Source organism: Gymnodraco acuticeps, unplaced genomic scaffold (genome assembly GCF_902827175.1).
Source record: "Gymnodraco acuticeps unplaced genomic scaffold, fGymAcu1.1, whole genome shotgun sequence".
NCBI lineage: Eukaryota > Metazoa > Chordata > Actinopteri > Perciformes > Bathydraconidae > Gymnodraco > Gymnodraco acuticeps.
In genome coordinates this window covers 686,670-711,472 of record NW_022990673.1, presented here as the reverse complement: position 1 = coordinate 711,472, position 24,803 = coordinate 686,670, and the positions used below count along the sequence as shown (strand labels likewise).

At 42.4% G+C, this 24,803-nt stretch overlaps 1 long non-coding RNA gene across 1 annotated transcript; it reads right to left on the bottom strand.

The window, feature by feature from the left end:
- Nucleotides 1-16,206: 16,206 nt before the first annotated feature.
- LOC117555084 lies at nt 16,207-20,783 on the bottom strand. Its single transcript, XR_004570358.1, has 2 exons — nt 20,751-20,783; nt 16,207-16,325 (listed from the first exon to the last, which is right to left on the bottom strand). It is a non-coding gene; the product is annotated as an uncharacterized LOC117555084 (long non-coding RNA).
- Between the last annotated feature and the right edge of the window lie 4,020 nt (nt 20,784-24,803).

The window sequence follows — 24,803 nt, the reverse complement described above, 5'->3', positions numbered from 1 at the left end:
TTAAAGCACACCATGTGCACTCGTACAGACAAACACAACACTGAACAGCAACGCACCTGAGGGACTCTGACCTATATAATACTATAGGTACTACACACACTCACATACACACATACACACACACACACACACAGATAAACACACACCCACCGCATGGTAACAATCATTGCCTATCATCTTGGTTGTTACTTACAGTAGCTCTCCTTTTTCGAGTCTCTCATCTTTGGCTTTACATGCTCCCACACACACACACACACACGCACACACACACATGCACGCACACACACACAACACACACACACACACACACACACACACACACACACACACACACACTGATCTATTATTGTATGAGTCTACACAGAACCTGCCTCTGTATGACTGGCAGTTCTGGCTGTTAAACGGCAGTAACTTATGTTAAGTGACATTTTATCTTTTAATATTATTAAAATGATAGACTGATGTTTACCCAACGACTGTGTTTTCAGTCTGTCTGAAGTGTGTCTTCTTTGGCTCTAGTGTGTGTTCCATGTCCTACAACTATGTGAAAAAGTACACCGACTACGTCAGCACAATGTGTGCATGGATGGAGGGAAGGAGGGCAGAGAGGTGATTGATTTAGCCTCTGCACCAACTCAAAATGAGATGGAGGGATGCAGGGGCGGGAGGGAAAGAGAGGAGAGGTACATAAGTGCTGCTCCTGCGACTTTACTCAAACCCCACCAACCCTGAACTACACTTCTTCTTTCTTTCTTCACCACTAGTGTCTTTTTCAATCTCACATCCTCCCTAATTCCCTTATCAATTCCTTCCGCCTCCTCAGTGGCCCCGGTGTTTCTTCCTTCTAGGAGTGCTCCTATTTTCTTTTCCACTCTTTGCCTCTCTCTCTTTATTTGTCTTGTCTTTTTGGCAGGAACAACGGTTTTATTATCCAACCTCACCTCCCGCCAGGATGGGTCAGATACTGCAGTGGAGCCATCTTCACTTGGCACCTAATGTGGAGAGAGAAAATTAAAAAAAACACAGCTGAGGGAGGGAGAGAGAGTGACACCCAGGAGGAGAGTGTATCCAGTATACTGTTAGGTGAGACGGTTCAGCATGGCAGCCCAGCTAATGGTGTAAAATGTGTGCCTGTGCAAATGTAAAGTAGGTAAAGTGTGTGTGTGCTGGGTGCGTCACTGTGGCTGTGGGCTTTCTCAAGAAGGATGGTAAAACCAGACTTGGCACGCCGAGGCCAAAGTGCCAGTCCTGATCTCTTCTGCCAGCTCTGAGGAGCCTCAATCGATCGTGACAGCTCAGTGTGTCACCAGGTCACCAAACAAGGATGAGGAACCATTACAATCCACTTAAATGTGCTCCTCTGTCTTTATCAATTCTGAATAAGAATAAAATAAGAGTGCAAAGTTATATGGCCGTCTCCGGAAAATGCTACATTTTGTATGTTTTCTACCAAGGTCAAGCATTTCTCCTCTTAAAACAAGCAATTGACTGAGAGTGTGGCTGTCTGTTTCCGTTTGTCGGGAAATTACTTTGATACAGTACATCGGGCCGTAGCAGCAAATAACAGCAACAAAAGACAGAATACTCCGATGGATGATCACGACTCAGGCATATTTTTCAGAAGAAAAAACACCATGTGCTACTTTGTGGGTAATTAATCCACTGAATTTACTTTATGTTTTATTCATATTTAACATTAAAGTAATATTACAGCAATTCTTCCATGGAGTAAGGGAACTCAGGAAAGACACATTTAAGAAACATTTACCAAATCAAAGCATAACATAATCTGTCTTTTAGTACCTATACTTTGACTTAAAGGTAGGGTAGGTAATTTATTTCAGAAACACTTTTTGTTATATTCCATGGAATGCTCTTAACATCCCGATAGCAATGAATATATTAAATGCTTTGACAATAAATACATAAAAAATTGTAATCTGTGGAAGCCATGGCACTGTAAAAAGCACGACCAATCATCTGAGCCGGCCCGGCTAAAATAACCAGTGGCGTTTTCTCCTGGAGGCCAAGGGAAGCCAGGCTTCCCCTGTTTTTTCGGATTGTAGTTATAATTTTAATAAATAAATAAAAACACTTCGTTTGGTTTCGGTAATTTTTCTGTGCTGTGTGTTGTTGCCGGCCCGTCTCTCCCCCATTCTCATTGAGTATTTTACAAATAGTGAAACAGCGCCCCTCTACATGTTATGGTGAAACAGTAGATTGCACTCTCTGTTGCGAGACGAGGCCAGCCGAAATTGGCTTCCCTTGGTGAAAAAAAATGGAGGGATTGACCAATCAGCCAAGGCTCACGTGATGCCCCTGCCAACCTGTGATTAGTCAGGGCCATGCCAAGGGAAGACCGAGGCGGCTGGCTTCCCTTGCCTCACAATCCAATCAAATCGCATCAATTTAGTGTTGCAGTGACGCGTCCTAAAACCCGGAAGTAAGCCGCACTCGGTTTCCCTCGACAAAAAGGCAGTGGGATTTCTCCATAGGATTTTGGAAAATAGCTTGAAATAAGGTCAGTGGATAACGAACCTGTTAAATAAATGCACGTTGTGTTCAGTCGGATAATATCCACATGTCTACCCTACTTTTATAATTTTCGAATCATAAATCTAATCGATAGAAGATAGATAGCGCCGTCACTGCATCACTCTCACCGCCGTTAGAAAGTAGCAAGCAATTGAAGCAAGTGCAATTACGGAGGGTGGAGATGTGGAGTATTTAATCAAAAAATAATTGTACTAAACTTCCGCTACAGCAGCAACAACAAATACAATCTGATGACAGGCCGATGCCCAAACTGGAGCTGTGTACAGCGAGGAAAAAAGGAGCGAATCGAACGTAAAACGTTAAAGGTCTCCTGATTTAGTTTGTGAATGAATGCTTATTAGAGTTTCGGCTGGAGAGTGCGTGCGGACCTGTCGGTTAGATAACAGGCGTGTGTAAGTCCTGCATCTGTATGATACAAATGTGTGTAAAATGATACCGGGTGCTGTAATCACTCATCTGGTTACGTTATTACATTGACCACCACACCCCCGACCCAAAAGAAAGGAGGTATTATTGGCTTCCCCTAATTTTTTTCCCACGCCACGCTACTGAAAATAACTGGATGGCCTACCTGCCTGTCAGCCTTCCATCTGTGCACAAACTTATCTCGTGCCCTCATTGGTCATGTGCGCTTTTGTGTGTGTTGGAGGAGGGGCTCTGTAAGGAAGTGGCAGATTTTTTCCGGTTGTGTATTTTCAAATTCTAGCGCACTCAAGCTGGTTTCTCCAAAATTACCTACCCCACCTTTAAACTCCAATAACATTTACTATACTGCAATTCAATAGCATCTTAAGTTATATCCTACCTGCCTGATCATGTTTTGCTAACCCGAATGACAGTTTCTTACACAGAATTTATGTTAAAAACAAAAACAGCATCCAAGATTTATCTGGGATAACCCTGATGGAATCATAATGGTCGTGTTTAATGTCCCAAAACTCTCATGCATGATCCCATAACGGGAAAACTGATCTTGATTGTTGGAATGCCCCTTTAAGATACATTTTACCTTCAATTTAGATTTCTGAGTTTTGCTTGAGGCTAAAGATTGTTTATGTCAAGTGGTAAATATAATCACAATACTATAAAACATGCAACAACATTTAAAAAAGGACTATATGAGGTATAAAACAAAAATGTAATCTCCCCCGCACAGAATGTCCTGAGCAATGCATCATGATGGGAAAATGACACAGTAGCCTACTGTTTATGCCCCCAGCTCGACACATGATGACAGACAAATGTCCTCGGCAGACGTTTGGCTTTCTGACCTCGACCTGCTGACAGGCTGTCTGACGAGAAATCTCCCTCCAGGACTGAACCTTTGAACTTGTAGATAAATGGGGCCGAGGTTAGCAGGACTTGAGTGCTGCCTGGGAGGTTAATAAGAAGTCCTAAAAAGCAGGACTCCGACACCTCCCCATACCACAGGGAGAAAGCATCAGTGAACAGAGGAATGTTGCTGTGAGGGAAACAGAGAAATCTCACGCAGACAAACTGATTCTCTAACACAAACCTAAAGATATTCCCTTTTACATTCAGCAGGTTTTTATAGGAAAATGTGTATCTGTGCTGAGCGGCATGAGAAGGTTAACCCGCCTCAGATTAAACCTCAGAATAGCAGCTTGACACTCCTGTAATAGAGCTCGTCATCCTCAGAGAGTAACAGCTCATTACCACAGGACCGCCCCAAAGGACCCCCCCCCCACCAGCACCTCAACCCTTTCAACACGACCTCACCTGAGATGGAGCCCCCACATTGTTACACATTTCTATGTAAATACACCCCCCTTCACATAAACTACTAACCTTATCTAAAAGTAAATCCCATACCTCCTCTTGCTTTTCGATTTTAAACTTCCTCTCCAGCATGCAGACATTTGACCCATCTTTCTTCCAACTGAACCATCACACACTCTCTCACACACACACACACACACACACACACACACACACACACACACACACACACACACACACACACACACACACACACACACACACACACACACACACACACACACACACACACACACACTTTCCACCGCCTCTGTTCCCCTCTGTCCCCTTGCAGGGTGGCTCTTGTCGACACCTTTCCTGATTTGGACTTTTTTGATGAGAATTCCCCACCTCAATCTCTGCTGTTTCCCTGCTTAACCCTCCCAGGGGCTTCCCAGATCTGCTCCAGCTGACACACACACATACACTCACACTGACGCAGACACACGCAGACAAAAACACACAAGATGACTGGTTCACGCTGGCTGAGATGCACACATCGGCACATGAGCGTGCACGCAAACACACTCGCTTCTTACAGCTTTAATGAGGTCTCATCATGTCTTTTACTTTCTCGCCTTCTCTCTCCTTGCTCTATCTTTTTCTCTTAGTCAAGTATCACCATTTTTATTCTGCTGCTGAACTGGGCTGTCAAATTAAAACATGACAAGTAATTGAACTCCTTTTGGAATGTAGATCAACATAATGAACCATTTTTGAGTCCCGACACTTCAAAGACATACTCAAACACCCTCCAGGAGGACATAAATAAGTCAGGCACTAAATGAATACAAGGTGTTTTCCTATCATCTCTGTGACGAGGTAAGAAGAACGTGTTTTACTGTGGAGAAGTCCTTGATGTGGATAATATGTGTTCTCATCATAAAGGAGAAAGTCTGGGCGTGGAGTGCTTCTGCATTAAAATATACATGAAATCCAGCAAAGGTCATCAGATTTGGCACACTTTCCTATGTGACGCAAGGAAATGGGCTCTGGAGCCAGCTTCAAGGGCGGCCAATGTCAGGTACAAGTAGCTGAACAGTTTAATAAAAATCACAAATAGAAATGGTTAAAGTATAAGTTTCACATAATGGGAAATGCACTTATCCATTCTCTTACCAGTGGTTAGAAAAGAAGATTGATAGCAATGTCATGTGCAATAAAAACAAGCAACAGTCAGTTGGTTAGCTTAGCTTAGCATAAAGACTGGATTCAAGCTGAAGTAGCTAGCAGGCTGTCCACGAGGAGCTATTTTGAGTCTCCACTGCTCCCCTCCAAGAAAGAAGTCAGGCCTCATTAGTAAACAGTAGTTTGTCTATTTTAGAAAACAAGATATAGCATGTGAATTGTTATTTGCAGGAAAGCCATTTTGTTACATTTGTAGCTAGCCAAGCTAACTGTTTCCAGTCTTTGTGCTAAGCTAGGCTAACCTTCTGTTGGGTCCAGCCAGGCTGAATTATTCCATACAATTAAACTGCATTGTCAATAATGTATCGTAAGGTCACTTATTTTCTTACAAACCACAAGGATTTAGAGGATTTGTTTTACGAACATATAGGCTAGGACCTGAACATGAATGGAAGGGGCCTAGTTGTAGAGCAGAAGGTATTAAGATTGAAATATGTCGCTCTGCATTAAAAGGAACGTCCAGCGTTACACCTGTTTAACCTCAGGGAAATTAAAAGAATTTAAACTGACCTTGCATTTTTGTCAAAACACTTATAAAAGGGTAGATTCTTACATTAACTTTTCTCAGAATCTGCTGGCTCAGCACTTTGTGAGGTTGGTTATAGTAGCCGTGTTTGTGTGATGAAGCATGGCCTCTTGATCCCACTGCAGGTAGAGGTGTAGTCTGACTCTTCTCAGGAGATACTGAACATAGCCGAGCAGAAACCCACTCAGACGAAACACACTGCTGAAGCTCTGCACACTGTAGATCAGCTGACAGCTCTGAAATGGACAACACAGCGTGTGCACGTCTTTCCACTGCAGAAAATAAAATAATGAAAGGAACATTTGAACAACCGGAGCAACCATCCCAATGGAAAGTTTCATCCCCCGTCTCAGGAGCACAACTCACTAATACACAAAACTGTGCAACTCCAGCCCATTTCTGTCCACATCTGAGGTGGGCTGATGAGTTTGGCTGTGATCTTTATTGCCTCCCAGGAGAACACCAAGAGCAGATTACACTGTCTCTTACTATCCACCCGGTACTTTTCTATCTTTAACAACCTCCCAGAAGAGCTACACACACACCAACCTCATCTCAATGACGCAAACCCTATTCTATGACTTTAAATAGACTAAGAAGCTACTGTTGCACTATTTGGCTTATATTTTAGGGCAATATCAGTTAAAGTAACATCTTCTACTCCATGTCATCTTTTTACATGAGCAGGCGTGGATGAGTTTTCTTTAATGAACCAAAATGAGAAGGGGGCAAGAGAGAAAAGAAGGAAGATCTCTTAAAAAAAGTGTCTCAGATATGGTGCTGGAGGCTGCAGCTAAAACATATGTTGGATCAATAAAAGAGAGAGCCGAATGAAAGATGGGAAGAAAGGGAGAGAGAGAAGAAGAGAAACGATCGTGTGATTCCTCTCCTCCACGCGGGCCTCCCTCTTTTAACCAAAATGCTTTGCTATCGATCTGACAAGAGAACAGTGTGTGTGTAGAGTGAGAGAGCGGGAGAACAGATGCTTGTAGCTCGCCATGGTGTGTGTGTGTGTGTGTGTGTGTGTGTGTGTGTGTGTGTGTGTGTGTGTGTGTGTGTGTGTGTGTGTGTGTGTGTGTGTGTGTGTGTGTGTGTGTGTGTGTGTGTGTGTGTGTGTGTGTGTGTGTGTGTGTGTGTGTGTGTGTGTGTGTGATGCTATTTGTGGTCTATTTCTACTCTTGAGTGCCACTCTGGCCAACTGCGGGCATCTGAACTGGAGTGAAAGAAATATGGAGCGACAGAGGCCTAGAAAGAGAGGGAACAGAGGATGGACGAATACACAAGGAAGAGTGAAGACAGAATGCAAATATGAGGAAGAGATTGGTGGCGGGAAAGAGAGGAAGAAAGAGAGGAAGAAGTAAGAGAGCAGGTCCCTGTCTGAAAGAGGAGGGATGCATCAGTAGCACAATGAGAAATGTCATTTCTCAACTAAAACGAAACAAATGTTGATGTTGAGTAATGTGTGTGATTGACTGGCATTGTTCACTTTTTTATGATATATCAAATTACTGAGAACAATGTTTAGTCACATCCCTGATTGAAAACTGACTTTTGAACAAAATGTATCATCTTGCATCTTGTTTTGTGTGTGTGTGTGTGTGTGTGTGTGTGTGTGTGTGTGTGTGTGTGTGTGTGTGTGTGTGTGTGTGTGTGTGTGTGTGTGTGTGTGTGTGTGTGTGTGTGTGTGTGTGTGTGTGTGTGTGTGTGTGTGTGTGTGTGTGTGTGTGTGTGTGCGTGCGTGTAAAAAAAACCTCTTAGCCATAACAACCAAGGCCACACATGTGAACAGCTTTCACATCTTATGTTAATGTTGCCCTCAATGTTAGTGTGACATTAAATAAATGTGGCTTTTGGTTGAACTCTCACAATGCTCCTATTACCTCCGCCTGTATCTCTATTTTCTGAGGTTGAATCTCCACCTATATATTTATATTTTATATATTTCCTGTTCTGTATTGTTGCTTTTCCTGTTTGCATTTGTCAACCAAAGGTAGCTTTACTTGGCTGTGTTTGGTTTCTTTGTGTTGCTTGCTTTCATGGCTTCTGCACTGTGTTCATTTAATTTAATTGCAATCTTTATTTCGAACAGATTAAAAAAATAACAAATAAAAAATAACAAATGTGAAAAACAGAATACCGTATTGTTAAAATACAGTATTTATCCACATTCATGATAATATTTATATATTCAACAAACAAAAAAAGTCTTCATATTAATAATAATAAATCATATGTGTCCGAAAGGCTGCACGAGGAAGCAAATGCTTATTAATTCCCACGCCTTACTAAGTGTTGAGAAGGCTTAGGCGCTGTTTACACAAGAACGAAACGGGTTGTATCCGCTACTTTCTTCTCACGAACGGGCTCGTTCACACGAGGCCGTAACGGAACCGTGGAAACAGACCCCGCAAACGATAACGGGTCCCAAGGTGGATAGATCTGCAAACGGAACGCTCTGGGGGGCCAAACGGCTCCGTGTGTACGTCCTATACGATCATTTTCCTGATAACGATGAAGCCATAGCCCCGCTTCTGTTGCTCACTGCTGTAGCATAGTCAGTAGCTACTGTCAGTAGCTACTGCTACCGCTACTGACCATGCTACAGATGTTAGTGCAAAATCTACAGCTCCTCTACCACAACCATCAGCAACAAGTGGACATGGAGAACTACATGAACTACATGTTGCTAAATCCACCGCGTAGAATAAACAGAAGGGCAACCATGGCAAGCATGCTCTGGGGTCTTCTTCACTGCTTTTGGTGAATTTTGTGGCGGAAGCAGTGCTTGAATTGGAATGAAAAAGGTGCCAGTACTCTAAAATCAGCAACTTTTTCAAGTCAATTTGATATATACAGCCCACAAACAAGAATTTGGCTACTATAATGCTGGTGGGTTTGTCTCTTTACTACTGTATATTTTAGAAAGGTTCACTGTACTTAACATTTTTTATGATAGGCAGCGGATATGGCTAAAGCTCAGTAAGGTCAATATTAACTGAAAATATAGCAATCAAAGTCTAGATCTTCTGCTGAAGACACATGAAGCAGAGACCTTTCAGGTGAGAGCCCCTCTGGTGGTGTTCAACATTAATGACAAGGAAACAAAGCTCTGGTCAGAAGCATTTTTTATAAAAAGCTTTAACAAAATTAAGTATTTCTGTACATTTTGAATGCAATCTAACTTTCCAACTCAGAAAACGAAAAAGTGCCAAAAGTCTTCTCACATGGCTGAGCTGCTTTGCAATATACTTCACCACTGAAGAATACAAATATGTATAAAGTAAACTATGATGCAATCTAACTTTCCAACTCAGAAAAATGATAAAGAGCATGAACAAAGAACATGTAAAACAAATGCAAAATTTGCACAATCTAAAATGAGAAACTGTAACTGCAAGTAACAAAGTCTGAGCCATGGTAAAGAGTTACATTGAACACCAAGCTGATCAGATAACTCCCTGGTTGGTCTGAAGTCCTTCTATCTCCAGGATCTGTACAAATCGGCACATTATGCCAAAAGTCTTCTCACTGGGTGAGCTGCTTTGCAATATACTTCACATTGTTAGAAAAGGCTCCAGAAGGCCTTGGGGACATCAGTATCAGGGGCTGGAGCTGGACAGGCTCTTTCATCAGCACTTCTCCTTCCCTTTGCCAGCCAGGACCTCACATACTGTTCCGGATTGAACTGTCCTAGTGATGGTCCATTACATTTAATGAAAACCAGGCTGGACAGTCGGCTGACAGAGAGAGCATTCCTTTTTGCAGTAAGGATATCGTTCATGCAGCTGAATGCCCGCTCACACTCACTAGTGGAGACAGCGATGGTTCGGACTGCTTTCAGTAGAGGCTCCATGGCAGCAGGTGTACGGGATGCCCTGGTTTCCTTGTATTCGCGAAAGCCCTGAACAGTCTCTCTTCTGTCCACTTTCAGCACTTCGCACAAACGTAGCACCTCTACGTCCCCATACTGTACGTCTAACTCCTCTTCAGGCCAACTTCCAGGATGGATAACTTTCATGTCCTGGATTAGCTGATTGTCCCGGGCCTCCCGGCCATGTAATGGGATTTCTCTTGTGCTGACATGAGAGGAGGTTGTGGAAGTCATTCTGTGTCTCAGATTCTCTACCATACTGCGGAAAAACTGACCTGCATGAATCTGTACAAGCCTGCCATTCTCACGCAGGGCAACACCCTTGAAGGACTTCTCAGCTAGAGCTGTATGAACTGTAGTCATGTGTGGGCCAGGCATGGTGACCATGGATTCAAAAACTCGTATTTCTCGAGTTAAGAGCCTATCTGCTGTAGGCAGTGTCATCTCTCTTTTTTGGAGTTGCCGAGAGAGGTCGCTGAGCTCTGTGAGCGCATCGTACATCAGTCCCAGATTGCTGACAAACGTTGCAGATGTGAGCACATCATCCAGGCCCTTGTACTTTGCTCTGTCTCTGGAATCCCTGCTCGTGTCGTTTGCAGCATTTGTGAAGTGATCATGAAGCACTTGGTAGTTTTCCCAGACTGCTCTGACGCTCCTTTCACTTGAAGCCACCCAGCGGATGGACAAAACACGCCCTATCACCAGGAGACGCTGTCCGACTGCTTGCGCACACTGCGCTAACTGCCTCTGATTTTTGGGGGAGGCATGGAACAAGGAATAGAGTTTGTCAAAAAAGATCTGGAAATGATTGAGCCCTGAGACCTTCTTGACCACATCCCCAACTGCCAGCTCTAGACGATGATTGGAGCAGTGCCACACAAACAGGCTTGGGAATTTACTACACAACTGGGTAGCAACGCCTGTTCTCTTCCCTCGCATGACTGAAGCCCCATCACATGCAAAAGAAACGAAACACTGACCTAAAAAGTCCTCGTTAAAATCTCTTCCAAGACACTCCATTAACGCCTTTGTGATGTCATCAGCCGTTGTTCCATCCAACTCGATCAGCTCCCAAAAAAACGTTTCGGGCTCAGCATCAGCTAATGCTGAGCGTAGACACACAACAAGCACCGTTTTACCACTAATAGTGGTAGATTCATCGACCAAAACACAGAGTTTTCTTTGGTTTTCTGTAATGTCTTTTGCCATTTTTTTCTTCAGCTCATGAGCTATGTGGTCGATGATTTCGCCACAGGTTTTATTGGAGCGCAAAACCCTGCCCACGTTCAGCCCATTCAGTTTCTGTACATTCAAATCAATTGGCATGTCTGTGAATGGCCGGCTATGTTTGCCAATTTTATATGCCGTTCGAAAAACTCTGATAGTGGTGTCTAATTCAGATTTATGCATAGACTGCACTTGATGTTGAATAGTTTCACGTGAAGCAGATGTAAGGATGTCAGCAGCTTTTACATGGGCTTGTGATTCTTTATGTTCTTTGATTTTTCTTCTCAGGCTAGCTTGTTGTTTGCCCTTGTCAACACCGAAATGAGACACTGCACACTCACCCCATTCAGTTGACAGTTTCAGTCCTTGTCCAGTGTGTATTCCCAAAGATTTGACATCTCTGCATATCCGACATCCTAGCTTCTTATCTTTAAGAAGGAGCCATGCATTGGTCTTGCAAAAATATTGCACCTGGTCCGTTGTCCAGCAGTCAGGTGCATCGCTTTGCCCGGTGTTGGTGGTGGCAGTTGCGCCAGCAGCAGCTAACTTTAGAGGCTCTGGAGGAGGCGGCGGAGCTAGTGCTAATGCTAATGCACTAGAACTTGGAGCAGGAGGATCAACCAAAGAAAGCTCCCCATCAGACACAATTTCCAACACAGGCACAGCATTCTCTGTATTTGAAGTTTCTTCCGGCGACAACCGCTGTCTTTTTGCACTTTTATTAATCCACGCTAACATTTTAGAAATGCTAATTTGTGACGTGACTTGCTTTCCTTCTCTCGGGGGCGTGCCTGCTCTGTTCTATCACTCTACATAGCCACCCACTGGGTGGGAGTTGCACTGCATAAACACAACACACGTGCATCTAGGTATGTAAATTGTAAAGCATTAAAACATGGTTTTACTAACAGTTTTCAGTATGTTGTTACTTCGGCATTATTATTATTATTATTTTGAAACGTGTATTACTATTAAATCACGGTCAAATAGGTTAATTTTGACATAGTCGTTTCCACCACAGTATTTACATGGAGAAGATAAGCCCCGCCCCCTCTCCAGCACGTTCTGTTTGAATGACAGGAGTAAACAGCTGACAGCCGCTGTGAAACTCCAGCGGTTAGAGCGATGAGAATGTCCGTTCGGCACCTCATGACGCATCTACTGAGTACCGGGCGGCTGTATATATATATATGGATGTATAATAAGAACGGCGGGAGAGTGTTGAGTACTGGCACGGTGCATGAGTACCCGAGTACCGCCAGCATGCCGGTACTGAGCAAGAAGTGCCGGTACTCCATGGGTCAGAACCAGAAGTGCCGGTACTGCGTACCGGTGAGTACCGGCCCAATTCCAGCACTGGGCGGAAGTACAGCGCCACTTACAGGTCCGGCATATGTACTCCAGCGTCTCCATTTGGTCGAGCGGTCTCGTGTGAAGGGACACGTTTATTGAGCCGTATCCGTGTGAACGGAATACTTTTTTTATATCGAATTCGGTTTGTTTGCGTTTCGTTTGCGTTCCCGTGTAAATGGGGTCTTAACGTGTTGCTATATTCATGTCTGTTCTCTTCTGTCTGTAAAGTTGATCCATCAACTCTTTTGTTTCAAGACATTTTGCCAAATAACTACTAGCCAGCTGGCCAACACTGGCACATGTAAAGACATGTTGATCAATGTGCGTTGAAGATAGACAGTAAAAAGGAGAGAGGTTTAACAGGTGAGCTACTCGGGTGCTCTGGCTTTCCCATTTCTATTTTCAAACTTTATAACCTCTACATCTATTTAAATCTGGCTTGATTCTCTCAGGCAGGGAATAGAGAATTTATCTTTGTGTGCATTTCTTCCTCTGCTTTAGTATTCCCTCCATGGGGAGGAATACACATGTGAAATGTTATCTAATGAGCAACACCTTTAAACTTGTCAATAACAGTAAGATTATTCCCAACCTGTTCTGTTTTATTTGTTGAGATATCACTGGAATATATTCCCACCTGCCAGCTCCCTATAGTTACTCTTCTTAATGACAAATTAAGAAACTCAGCTTCTGACTGGTGCCGGCACTCTTTGTTCCTTCAGATGATCTAAAACCTTGCAAATCATGAGCCTTTAAACTACAAATTTGTACACAAAATGTACCTCATGCCAGCTTGGAGAATCATTTTAAATATCTCTGAGTCTGATAAATGTCTAACACCTGCTTTTATGCTGTGATTGTTCACAAAAAAAGAAATCATCAGAGGGTTCATAGAGAGAAAAATAAATAAAACGTGGCCACGTTTTATTTATTTTTCTCTCAATGAACCCTCCAGGGCTCCGTAGGTATATGCAAAACCATTGCTATTATTTTCAACTCTCTTCTTCAGCTTATGCTAATAAATAGCGCCTGTGTCAGAAAAATCCTTCTGCTGGGTTATTAAGCTCTTTAAAAAAACCTCAGTAATTTATCTGAAGTGAATCTTTGAGCATAGCTCTTTGGCCCGTTACAGAAAGATGATGAGTTCTCTGCTGTCACTCCAAACGAGCTCAGTGATAGCCATCACAGGGGAGAGCATTTGCATACTGCAGCTTGTAGGTAGAACCTTTTCATGCTGTGTATCCAACACACACCTGTCCTTCAACACACACACATATCGTCCCACCCTGACTGCATACAGGCGCTAAAACAAACCCAGAAACCATAGGTCAGTGAGTGGCACGGTTTAAATATGATTGTCTGGTGTTACACAATATTTGTCATTTTTGGGAGATTTTCACAAATCAGTGTTGACTGTTGTTGTATCTGCAGAGACCCTGCATTCTGAGGTAATCTGGACATTTCTGAACCTTAAGCTTCATAAATACAAATTGTACCGGTGCCAGATCGTAATTCGGCATCCAATAGGAAACTACAAAATGGCAGAAACAGAAAAAAAACAAATGAATGCAAATGCAAATAAACAACAAAGTTAATCTGGGAATGGCTTTCAACTGCCAGAGAGCACTGTTACCTCTCGTTGATGGTGGACGGTGGACGGGTAAAATTAAATGTTGTAAACAAACCGCAACCAACAAATAATTTCACTTTAACTGGTTTGTTATGCTCAGCATCTAAGTTTAGCATGTTAGTCATCTAACAGTCGCTAAAAGTCCAGCCATGTTAGTAGTTTTGGTTTAAAAAAGTTACCAAAGTGAATCAACTTCATCATGATGGGAACCATTTCTAGTGACAATTCATCTGATATATAAGATTTGATTTCAAACTGACTAAATCTGTGTTTTCCCAGCTAGTCTATTTCTCTTCAAAGCTGAAATGCTTTAACTATTATATCAAAGCCATCTGTAATTTAAATGATCACTCCGGTAAATATTTTGTAAGGCCTGCCAGCTAAATGTAAGAGTAGGGCAGAGTGGATTCTTTGTGTGTGTCAGATTCAAGTGCTCTCAGAAGTGCGCTCCAGCTGTGTTCACCGGCACGCTATTTATAAAGAGGGCATTGAGGCGTGGGAAGAGAGCATTATGTTGTATCAATATTTCAGATAGCATAAATCCCAGCAATGTGTTACTCAAGTAAGTGAGTAGAAGCAGATTTCTGTGTGCATACACACAAAGACACACACACACACACACACAGTGGCCTGGCCTATAATCGTACCTATTTAAAATGCTAATTTCCTCTCTCCCGCAGGTGCCTCAAACTGTGTTTGAAACTAAATTGCTCGTCATAGCAGGTCATTCTGAGCCTAATGAATTCATCCGTTCTCTCAAGACACATATTGATGCTGAATGGTGGACAAAAGGTGCGCTGAGAACTCTTCTTGTTTTCTCAGATTATATTTCCATATGAATATGTGAATATTTAAATGTTTGGCTTCACTGAGCCTTTGACCTATGATCTCCATTACAAGGGATATTTCACTTAGTGGTTCTCATTGACACTAAACTACCAATAAGACTACATTTCTAAGCCTGCGGCACTCTGCAAGTAATGCTATGGTCAGGATGTAAAACACAGGATGCATGATGGTGGGTGGATGGAAGGCACTCAACACACACATCCAAACACTTTATTCTTAAGGCCAAAAATGAATTCTTAACCCTGATTTCCAGGACTTTTTTGTTTACCATGCTATGCTTCAATCTATTGTCAAATCTAAACTCAATCAACAAAGTCTGATCTTAAAGTTCAAATCAGTAACTCAACTCAGTGAGTGGGATAAGTGTACCACGTATATTTACTTCACAAAATGGTCATCACAACCTAAACCTGGGAGCCCACACACTTCTACCTAGAGTGCCACATACTCCACAGAGAGTAATCACCGGTAATGATAACTGAGAGTAAGCATAATTTTCCTCCATAGCTGAGCAACACAACACAACAAAACACCCTCTCTGGTGGGCCTCAGAGGTGAAAGGCAGGGAGGTAAAAGGGCACAGGAGGACGTCTGACAAGTACATTGATTATATATATGAACAGAAAACAGAAGGAAAGAAAGAGAACAAAAAAAGATGGATGATGTTTCATGTGGGCAGAGCCAAAGCAGCAGGAGTTAATCTCGTATAAGTGGCAGATTTAGAGTTCCTCGTCAGCTGTGATGTAATACTTAATGCACAAAGCAGCTATAAATTAGCTCATAGCACCATATGAGCTTTTACCACAGCAGCCCAGCAGGCATGCGAGGGACAGAGCAGACTGCAATCATTCAGTAAGAAGCAGGAAGGAGCGAGAAAGCCCCTCCTCGGTCTAAATTTACTTTAAGTATTTTCTTCACTCTATAAACAATCAATCAACACTCTCATTCAGTTCTCCAGACCTCTTTTCAGGCATGTATGATTGGCTTTGGTGCAGTTTTTCCTGATACAGTTATCTACACTCAGTGGATGCCTTTCTTATTTCTTTGCTGTGTACCATTTTAAAAAGGTGTGATGATCACTGCTAAGCTCAGTTTTTTTTTAAAGAGGCCCTGTTGTTTTCCTTTTCCTGTTCATTATATAGGTTTGTGTGCATGTAAATGGTGTGCAAAGTGTTAGGGCTGGGTCAAAAGTTCAGGACCTACAATGGCAGAGACCAGATGGATTCAGTCATTTAACAAAGTTTAATAAAGGAAAAAAGGAGCAACTAAAAAACAATCCACAAAATGAAGGTGGATCTAGTTCACGCCGGTGGCGGCGGCAGGACTCAGGCTGGCTCGAGCAGACACTGGAAAAACAGAGGAAAAAAACAAGGTTACTCTTCAACAAAAACAGCAAGAGAAAATCACACTAAGCTAGGATACTACGACGTTCAAGGCAAGGCAAGGCAAGTTTATTTATATAGCACTTTTCAACACAAGGCAATTCAAAGTGCTTTACAAAAAATGAAAGAGATTAAGAAAATGGCATTTAAAATCAGTCATTAACAAGAAAAGCTAATAAAATAAACATTAAAAGAAAAAAGTACATGGATCAAAGTTACAGTGCAGTCTAAGATATGAATAGTTCAATTAAAAGCAGCGACAAAAAGAAAAGTCTTCAGCCTGGATTTAAAAGTAATCAGAGTTGCAGCGGACCTGCAGGTTTCTGGGAGTTTGTTCCAGATATTTGGAGCATAATAACTGAACGCTGCTTTACCATGTTTAGTTCTGACTCTGGGGACAGAAAGCTGACCAGTCCCTGAAGACCTGAGAGATCTGGATGGTTCATAATTTAGCAGGAGGTCAGAAATGTATTTTGGGCCTAAACCATTCAGTGCTTTATAAACCAGCAGCAGTATTTTGAAATCTATTCTTTGACACACAGGAAGCCAGTGTAAAGACTTCAGAACAGGAGTGATGTGATCCACTTTCTTAGTGCTAGTGAGGACTCGAGCAGCGGCGTTCTGAATCAGCTGCAGCTTCCTAATAGATTTTTTAGTGAGACCTGTGAAGACACCATTGCAGTAGTCGAGTCTACTGAAGATAAAAGCATGGACAAGTTTTTCCAAATCCTGCTGTGACATTAGTCTTTTAATCCTAGATATATTCTTTAGGTGATAGTAGGCTGATTTAGTAACAGTTTTAATGTGACTGTTGAAACTCAGGTCAGAGTCCATGACTACACCTAGATTTCTGGCTTTATCTGTTGTTTTGAACATTGCAGACTGAAGCTCAGCGCTAACTTTTATACGTTCTGACTTGGCTCCAAAAACCATTACCTCAGTTTTATCTTTGTTTAATTGGAGAAAGTTCTGACACATCCAGTCATTGATGTGTTCAATGCACTTACTCAGTGTTTGAATTGGAGCATAGTCTCCTGGTGAAATTGTTACGTAAATTTGTGTGTCATCTGCATAGCTATGGTAACTTATTTTGTTGTTTTTCATTATCTGAGCCAGTGGTAGCATGTAGATGTTAAAGAGAAGAGGCCCCAAGAGGGAGCCTTGAGGAACCCCACATGTCATATTTGTCAACTCAGATGTGTATTTACCTATAGAAACAAAGTTGTTTCTGTCCTTTAAGTAGGATTCAAACCAATTTAGAACTGTTTCCGAAAGTCCCACCCAGTTTTCCAGTCGGTCTAGTAATATGCTGTGGTCAACAGTGTCAAACGCAGCACTGAGATCTAATAATACTAACACTGAAGTTCTGCCACTGTCTGTGTTTAAGTGGATGTCATTAAAGACCTTTACAAGAGCAGTCTCAGTGCTGTGGTTTGGACGAAAGCCTGACTGGAACACATCGAAACAGTTATTTAAATGCAAGAAATTACTCAACTGTTGAAAAACAACTTTTTCAATGATTTTACCTAGAAATGGCAGGTTTGATATGGGCCTGTAATTGTTCATTACTGAAGCATCTAGATTATTCTTTTTTAAGAGCGGTTTAATGACTGCAGTTTTCAGGGCCTGTGGAAAAATACCTGAGTAAAGAGATTTGTTTACTATATGAAGTAGATCTGAGGCCATGCAAGGAAAAACATCTTTGAAAAATCCTGTTGGAATAATATCAAGGCAGCAGGAGGAGGATTTCAGAAGTTGTATAATGTCCTCTAGGTTTTTATCATTAATCTGATGGAATTGTGTCATGGTGTTTGAATTGATGTTAAGTGGACACAGAGACAACACATTTGCTGTTCCTGATGCAGAGGCACTGACTGCTTGTCTGATTTTCTGAATTTTGTCAGTGAAAAAGGAGGCAAAATCATTGCACGCCCTGGTGGATAGAAATTCAGAGGCTACTGACACTGGGGGGTTAGTTAGTCTGTCGACGGTAGCAAACAAGGCACGTGCGTTGTTTTTGTTAATGATGTCAGAGAAGAACGATTGTCGTGCGTTTTTCAATTCCAAATTATAAAGGCCAAGTCTCTCTTTATAGATTTCAAAGTGAACCTGGAGATTTGTTTTTCGCCACCTGCGTTCAGCTTTTCGACATTCTCTTTTTTCTGTTTTCACGGTCATGGCCTTTCTCCATGGAGATATTTTCTTGCCAGACACTTCCTTTACCTTAGTTGGAGCAATGGCATCTATAACATTTTTAATTTTTGAATTAAAATGAACTACTAGCTCATTTACTGAGATGTTAGCAGGGGCAAGTGTGGAAGAAAAATTCTGAGTAAACATTTCCCTAGTATTTTCAGTTAAATATCGCTTTGTGGTTACCTCTTTTTGAACATTTTTGTGAACAGAAATAGAGCTCTCAAAGAAAACACAGGAATGGTCAGAGAGTGCAACATCAGTCACCACAACCTTAGAGATATTCAGACCCTTTGAGATAATTAAGTCCAGAGTGTGCCCCTTATTGTGCGTGGGCTCCGTCACATGCTGAGTCAGTCCATAGCTATCAAGAACACAAAACAGTTCTTTAGCCCCTCTGTCCTGGGGGTTGTCAACATGGATGTTAAAATCACCAACAATGACTAGACGGTCAAAGTCAATACACACTATAGACAGCAGTTCAGTAAAGTCATCAAAAATGCTTGCACAGTATTTGGGTGGTCTATAGATATTTAGGAACAGAGCTCGAGAGGAGCATTTCAGCTGAAGGGCCACATATTCAAAAGAATAAAAGTTTCCATACGATGTCTTCCTGCATTGAAGGGAATCATTGAACAGAATAGCAACTCCATCCCCTTTCTTATGCATTCTTTCCTGACTCATAAAACTAAAGTTGGGAGGGGTTGATTCGATAAGAACAGCTGCACTGTTATTTTGTTCAATCCAAGTTTCTGTTAAAAACATAAAATCGAGATTGTGCTCAGTGACAAAATCATTGATTAAAAATGTTTTTCCTGCCAAAGACCTGACATTTAATAAAGCTAGTTTAAGTTTGTTAAACACCCTATCAGTCATGTTTTTTGTAACAAGCTGTGGCTGACATTGAATCACTGCTAAATTAGATAAACTCACACAAACGTTTGAGCGCTTCCTGTTTCTATGATTCACCGCTCTTAATCTATTACCTATCAACACAGATATCGGCAAAGCTACTGGCAGGCAGGGCCCCGACATGTCCTAGAAAGAGTTGAGAGTGCCATACGCCCTTGAGCCTGGACCCATCACATATCAGTAAGAGTTTGTTGTGTTTTGTACACACACATCCTTATCAGGCTTCGGAGACTGCAGATGCTTTCTTGAAGGGAGGGGAGGTGGTTGACGTAGGCACGGTGATGGAGACGGGCGAGATGGTGCGGGGGTAGAGGACATGCTGCCAGGGGGGGGAAGGTGGTTGACGTAGGCGCGGTGATGAGGACGGGGAGATGGTGCGCGTCTCTGCAGTGATTTTGGTGGGCGTCGTTAAGGAGCGGGGGTAAAGGACATGCTGCCAATCCTGCGTATCGCCTTCGTTTGGTCTTTGAACTCCAGGAAGGAATCGGTGCCAACCCTCTGTATCTCCTTTGTGTGTTCAGCGATCTCCAGGAGGGTGGGCGAGGGTGAAAGGGTGAACGGAGTATCCTCAAAGGTGTTGACAGGGGGGGGGGTGACGGGCAGTGGAGACTCCTCCATGTGTGTCATAGGTCTCCCATAATCAGAACATTCCTCAGGCGGGTGCAGTGATAATTCTTCAGGGTTTTCTGCGTGATGTGTTGTGTCTTTCTCCTGTTTTGATTCCTCTTGCCGCTTGTCCTTGGCAGAGGGAACAGATTGATGACGCAGGCAGTTGAATATGTTAGAGATAAACAATTTCACTCCTGACTTGTTCAGGCAAACTCAATAAATATAAAATAAAAAATTGTCAATACAATGAACAGAATGGTCAGTACAGGCAGTTGAAAGCCAGGTGTTCAGTGCAAACAATCTGCTGAATCTCTCCACTCCTCTTCTGACTGGCGGTAGAGGGCCACTGATGAACACCTCTGCATTTAGAGAGCTGGCAGTTTCCAACAAACATTTAAAGTCTTCTTTCAGCACTTCTGACTGTTGTTTCACAACATCATTTGTTCCAATGTGCAGTACCACATTCTTCACAGTCGGATGTTCAGCCCCAATATGCAGGATCTTCTCAGCCAAGTCAGAGACCACATCCTTGGGAAAACAGAGTACTTTGGTGTTGTTCTTATTACACAGACCTTTTACTTCTCTTACAGCAGAGTCACCCACAATCAGAGTTTCAGGCCCAGTCGTTCGCTTTCCCTCTAGCCTTTTACTTTTGGAGTAGCTATTGGTCCTTACCCTGCTGTGTGAAGAGGAAAGGTTATCCAGGTCATCAGATCTCCGGTTCTCGGTCAGCGGAGCGTATCTGTTCTGGATTGGCACACTTGGTGGTTTAGGAGGATTGTTCGTAATTCTCCCTTTAGCAGCTGTCCACTGCTGTTTCCTAGTATGAATAGGGGTTGAAGAGGCGCTCTTCCTGGGTGATAACAATGCAGGCCAGCCGGTCGCATCACAGATTTCGGAGCTCTGGGCTCTGCCTGTTATCCGTCCACCCAAATCCCATGGAAATGATTTACTCTTAGGCTTTGCACCCAGAGAGTTCCAGGGAGGACTACCACTTGTAGATTTATTACCCGGTACACAGCCCTCCTGTTCCTTGGAATCCTTGTAGCTTCTAACTAGCTGTGAGTTAGCATACCCTTCTCCATTATTTTGCAACACTGGTAAAGTGGTGTCATTCCCACGACATAGTCCATTCACTTCCACGTTAACTTCCAACCGTTGCATTTTCATTTCCAACACAGCCATCTTCTGTATACGTTTCTGGAAGTCATCTGTAGAGAACGGAGGCATTTTGCTACCAACTAGCTAAATAGCATGCAGTAGCCTACCAGGCTTTAGCTGTTGCTAGGCCACGCTACTGTAAGACTGACGTCGTCGTAAAAATGTTGAAATATGGCTGAAACCCTCCGTCTATTTACGAAGATGAACTGTCCCAGTGATAAGTTACTTGGCTTGGCAACTGGAAGGTCACCAGTTCAAGTCCCGGCAAGACCAAGTGCTACCGAGGTGTCCCTGAGCAAGGCACCGTTCCCTACACTGCTCCCCGGACGCCGTACAAAATGGCAACACAGGATGGGTCAAATGCAGAGAAGCAATTTCCCCACAGGGATTAATAAAGTATATCAAATCAAATCAAATCAGGAGGAGAAAGCAAAACACCTAAACCATAACACAAAGGGCCTAATTTCCCCCTCCCCCTTTCTCCATTAGACTCTGTTGTTTACTTAATGACATCACTATGTAACACTCACTATTCTATTGGCTAGTGCTCCAACACATTGTACATGATATCTCTAAGTGGTTGACCAATCACAACAGAGCCGGCCAACTAACCAATCAGAGCAGACTGGGCTCTGGTTTCAGACAGAGGGTGAACAGAGGTGCTAACTAGCACAGAGGTATGAGAAAAATAAATAAAAACCCTTTTGAACATTAACAATAAGTCACAATAAAAAGCATAAAACACAAATATGAACCTGAACATTAGCATAATAAGGCCCCTTTAAGGTCTCTGAAATTAAGAAGTTGCTGACTAGAACAAAATATATTTAATCAAACTTCTGGTCAACAGGAATGTATGTGCCACGAAGGTTTTTTTTACAAACTGTATGTAGTACTACTCCCCAGCACCCCAATTCATTTTAAAGATTCAGTTTCCTTTGAGCAGAGGTTATAGAAAATGTACCCTGTAAGCTTTGTAAAGGGAATAAGTTGTAGTTTGTCAGCCCAAACTTTCGGCTTGAAGTAAATAATTAACAACACATTTTCCTTGTACCGGTTATACATTAATAATAAAAGGGTTTTGCGGTATTGAATTGCAGCTGAAGGTGGGTTAGCTGATGTCAGATCATTTCAGATTGCTGTACGACAGACGTCACCGAGTCAGTTTGTTGAATCAATTGTGCTCCTGATAAACTCTACAACATTGTTACTTGTGGATGCAGTTAAACTAAGATACTGAGCCTCAATTTCCTTACAGCATTAATCAAGGTGAACCCTAAACGTTATGGGATAACTCTGCGCCTCATCTTCAAACCTTAGAAATTAACTGCAGAGAGGTGCAGTAAGACTTTCTCTCGTGAAGATTTATAATGTAGAGATGAGTCTCCACATTTTTTTTTCAAAGAGTTCAGTGTATCACCTTCTCAGGGGAATTAAGATAATCCAGAATGGTGGATTATGTAAGAGGAACCTTAGCCCGACTAATCCTCCCTCCTGTCTGACTGTTCTTTGATGGTTGGTGTATAGTGGAGTCAACGGGGAGTCAGGTAAATGTTGTTTTGTTGTCATTCCCCTGAGAGAACAGGAGTAATTCTATTCATACGCCCTCAACATTGACAAACTTTGGCCAGCAATCTTTACTCTACAAGAAGATACAATTGCAAATCAATTTCAACAATTTCAAAACCTTTATTTATCCAGGTAAAATCCCATTGAGATCAATGATCTCTTTTTCAAGGGAGACCTGCAGCAGTAGGTTCCACAAGAAGACATAAACAACAGAACAACAAAAGGACATCATACAGCAAAATGTACAGGGATTACAATTTACATATTTAACCACAAGTACAGGTACCAACAGCATCTGATTTTGTAGCATCCAAACGAGCTTTAAAAACATGTAGTGGTACTAGCTTGGTAATTTTCCATTCTTTTTAAGTATTTTAAGTATGCCAGTAAGTATGTGGATATCCCTGTAGCTGCAGGGCTGCTTGCAGTATTTTCCACTACATGAACAACATGCCCTGTCAGTGCCTGCTGCACATTATTTGCTGGCTAATCGAGGGAACGAGGGTCTTGTGATTGCATGTGGACTCAGCGGCCGTGTCACACTAAATGAGCTGCGCATGTTGTCATGTTTAATGCATGTTTGTGCCTCTGGGAAAGAAAGATGCAGGAGGGAAATTAGAGAACATTAAGCATTACGATGAAAAATGTTTTGCACGAGATTCAACAGAGTTTGTTATACTTTAATACATTTGATGTTTTTTTCTAACAACTTAATAAAAAGGTGTTGAGAGTAGAAAAGAGGGAAGTCTTTAATTGAACGCCTGCTCGAGTCAGATAATGAGATAATCTGTCCTTGGCTGACCACTCACACTCCCGTGTATTGGCTTCCCCATTGGCCTCTGCAGCCAGCGCCAACAACCGATTGGCTGCGGGGGGAATTGTGAGGCAGAGGACTAGTTAATTATGCTAATCCATGAAACTGATAAGGAGACGGTTTGAAAAATGTAAACCCTCTGGAAACACGCTCACGCCGAGGCAGTGTGCTTTAGAGAGATGCAGTGTGAGAATATAAGGCAATTTTGTCAGAGTAAGCAGAGAGAGGAAATCCAGGAAATAGAGAGAAAGAGAAACGAGTTATAATTAAACTCTTGGCTTTTTTCTCAGATCTCTATCTCTGGATAATATTCAAGAACTCAATGTTTCCAGCATCCTTATTTCCATCAGTTTCAAACACTAATGTGGAGTACTACATTTGACTGAATCCTCTGGATGCTGGACTTTCCTCCCCCCCACTCAACGCTCGGTTCCTCCTCTGTGCTGGTGTGCTGCTGGCCTTTCCCCTCTCTTCTTGTTAACGGATGTCTGTGGGCGGATAACACTGCTTCACTGATCCACAACTCATGACACACCACTCATGCTCTTTTCTTTCATTTATTTATCTTCTTTTCATCTCTGCCCAAAACTCTCAAATCTCAGCAGCAGTTCATTCCTGCTGTGCACAACAAATGTCATTACTGGATTTAAGTGAGCAGCACCCAGTAGATTTGAAAAGTTGTCCCTGTAACAGACCGAGTCTAAACTGATTGTCTTTTTTACGAGCACAAACGCTCTGTAGCTATCTGTGTCGCAGTCAAAGTGCATTACTGTCTCTGCAATACAGCACAAACAAGTGTAAGGGTTGCACTGTGGAGATATTTGAGAATACGGAAAAGAGGAAGCTGGATCTTCCAGTGCATATCCTACTATGTTATTCGCATCTTAGCTGTTTTCTCTAAATATCCCACTTCTAGATATCACTGTACTGCAGGTACAACTTGTGAGGCATGCTGTACTCACATTAGAGAAAAACTGATTTCTCACCCACAACAACAGAGGCAGTACATTTGGATGTGACTGGAAACTTGGATGTGTCGAGTTAGCTGGCTATAAATCATGTAGGGAGTCACAAAGAAAACGAGAAAGAGATGGGGTGGAAGAAAGGTATAAGAGCAACAGAGAAGGGGAAATAGGAGAGTTTGAGTATATCTGAGGAAGTAAAACAAACTCCATGAGGAAACT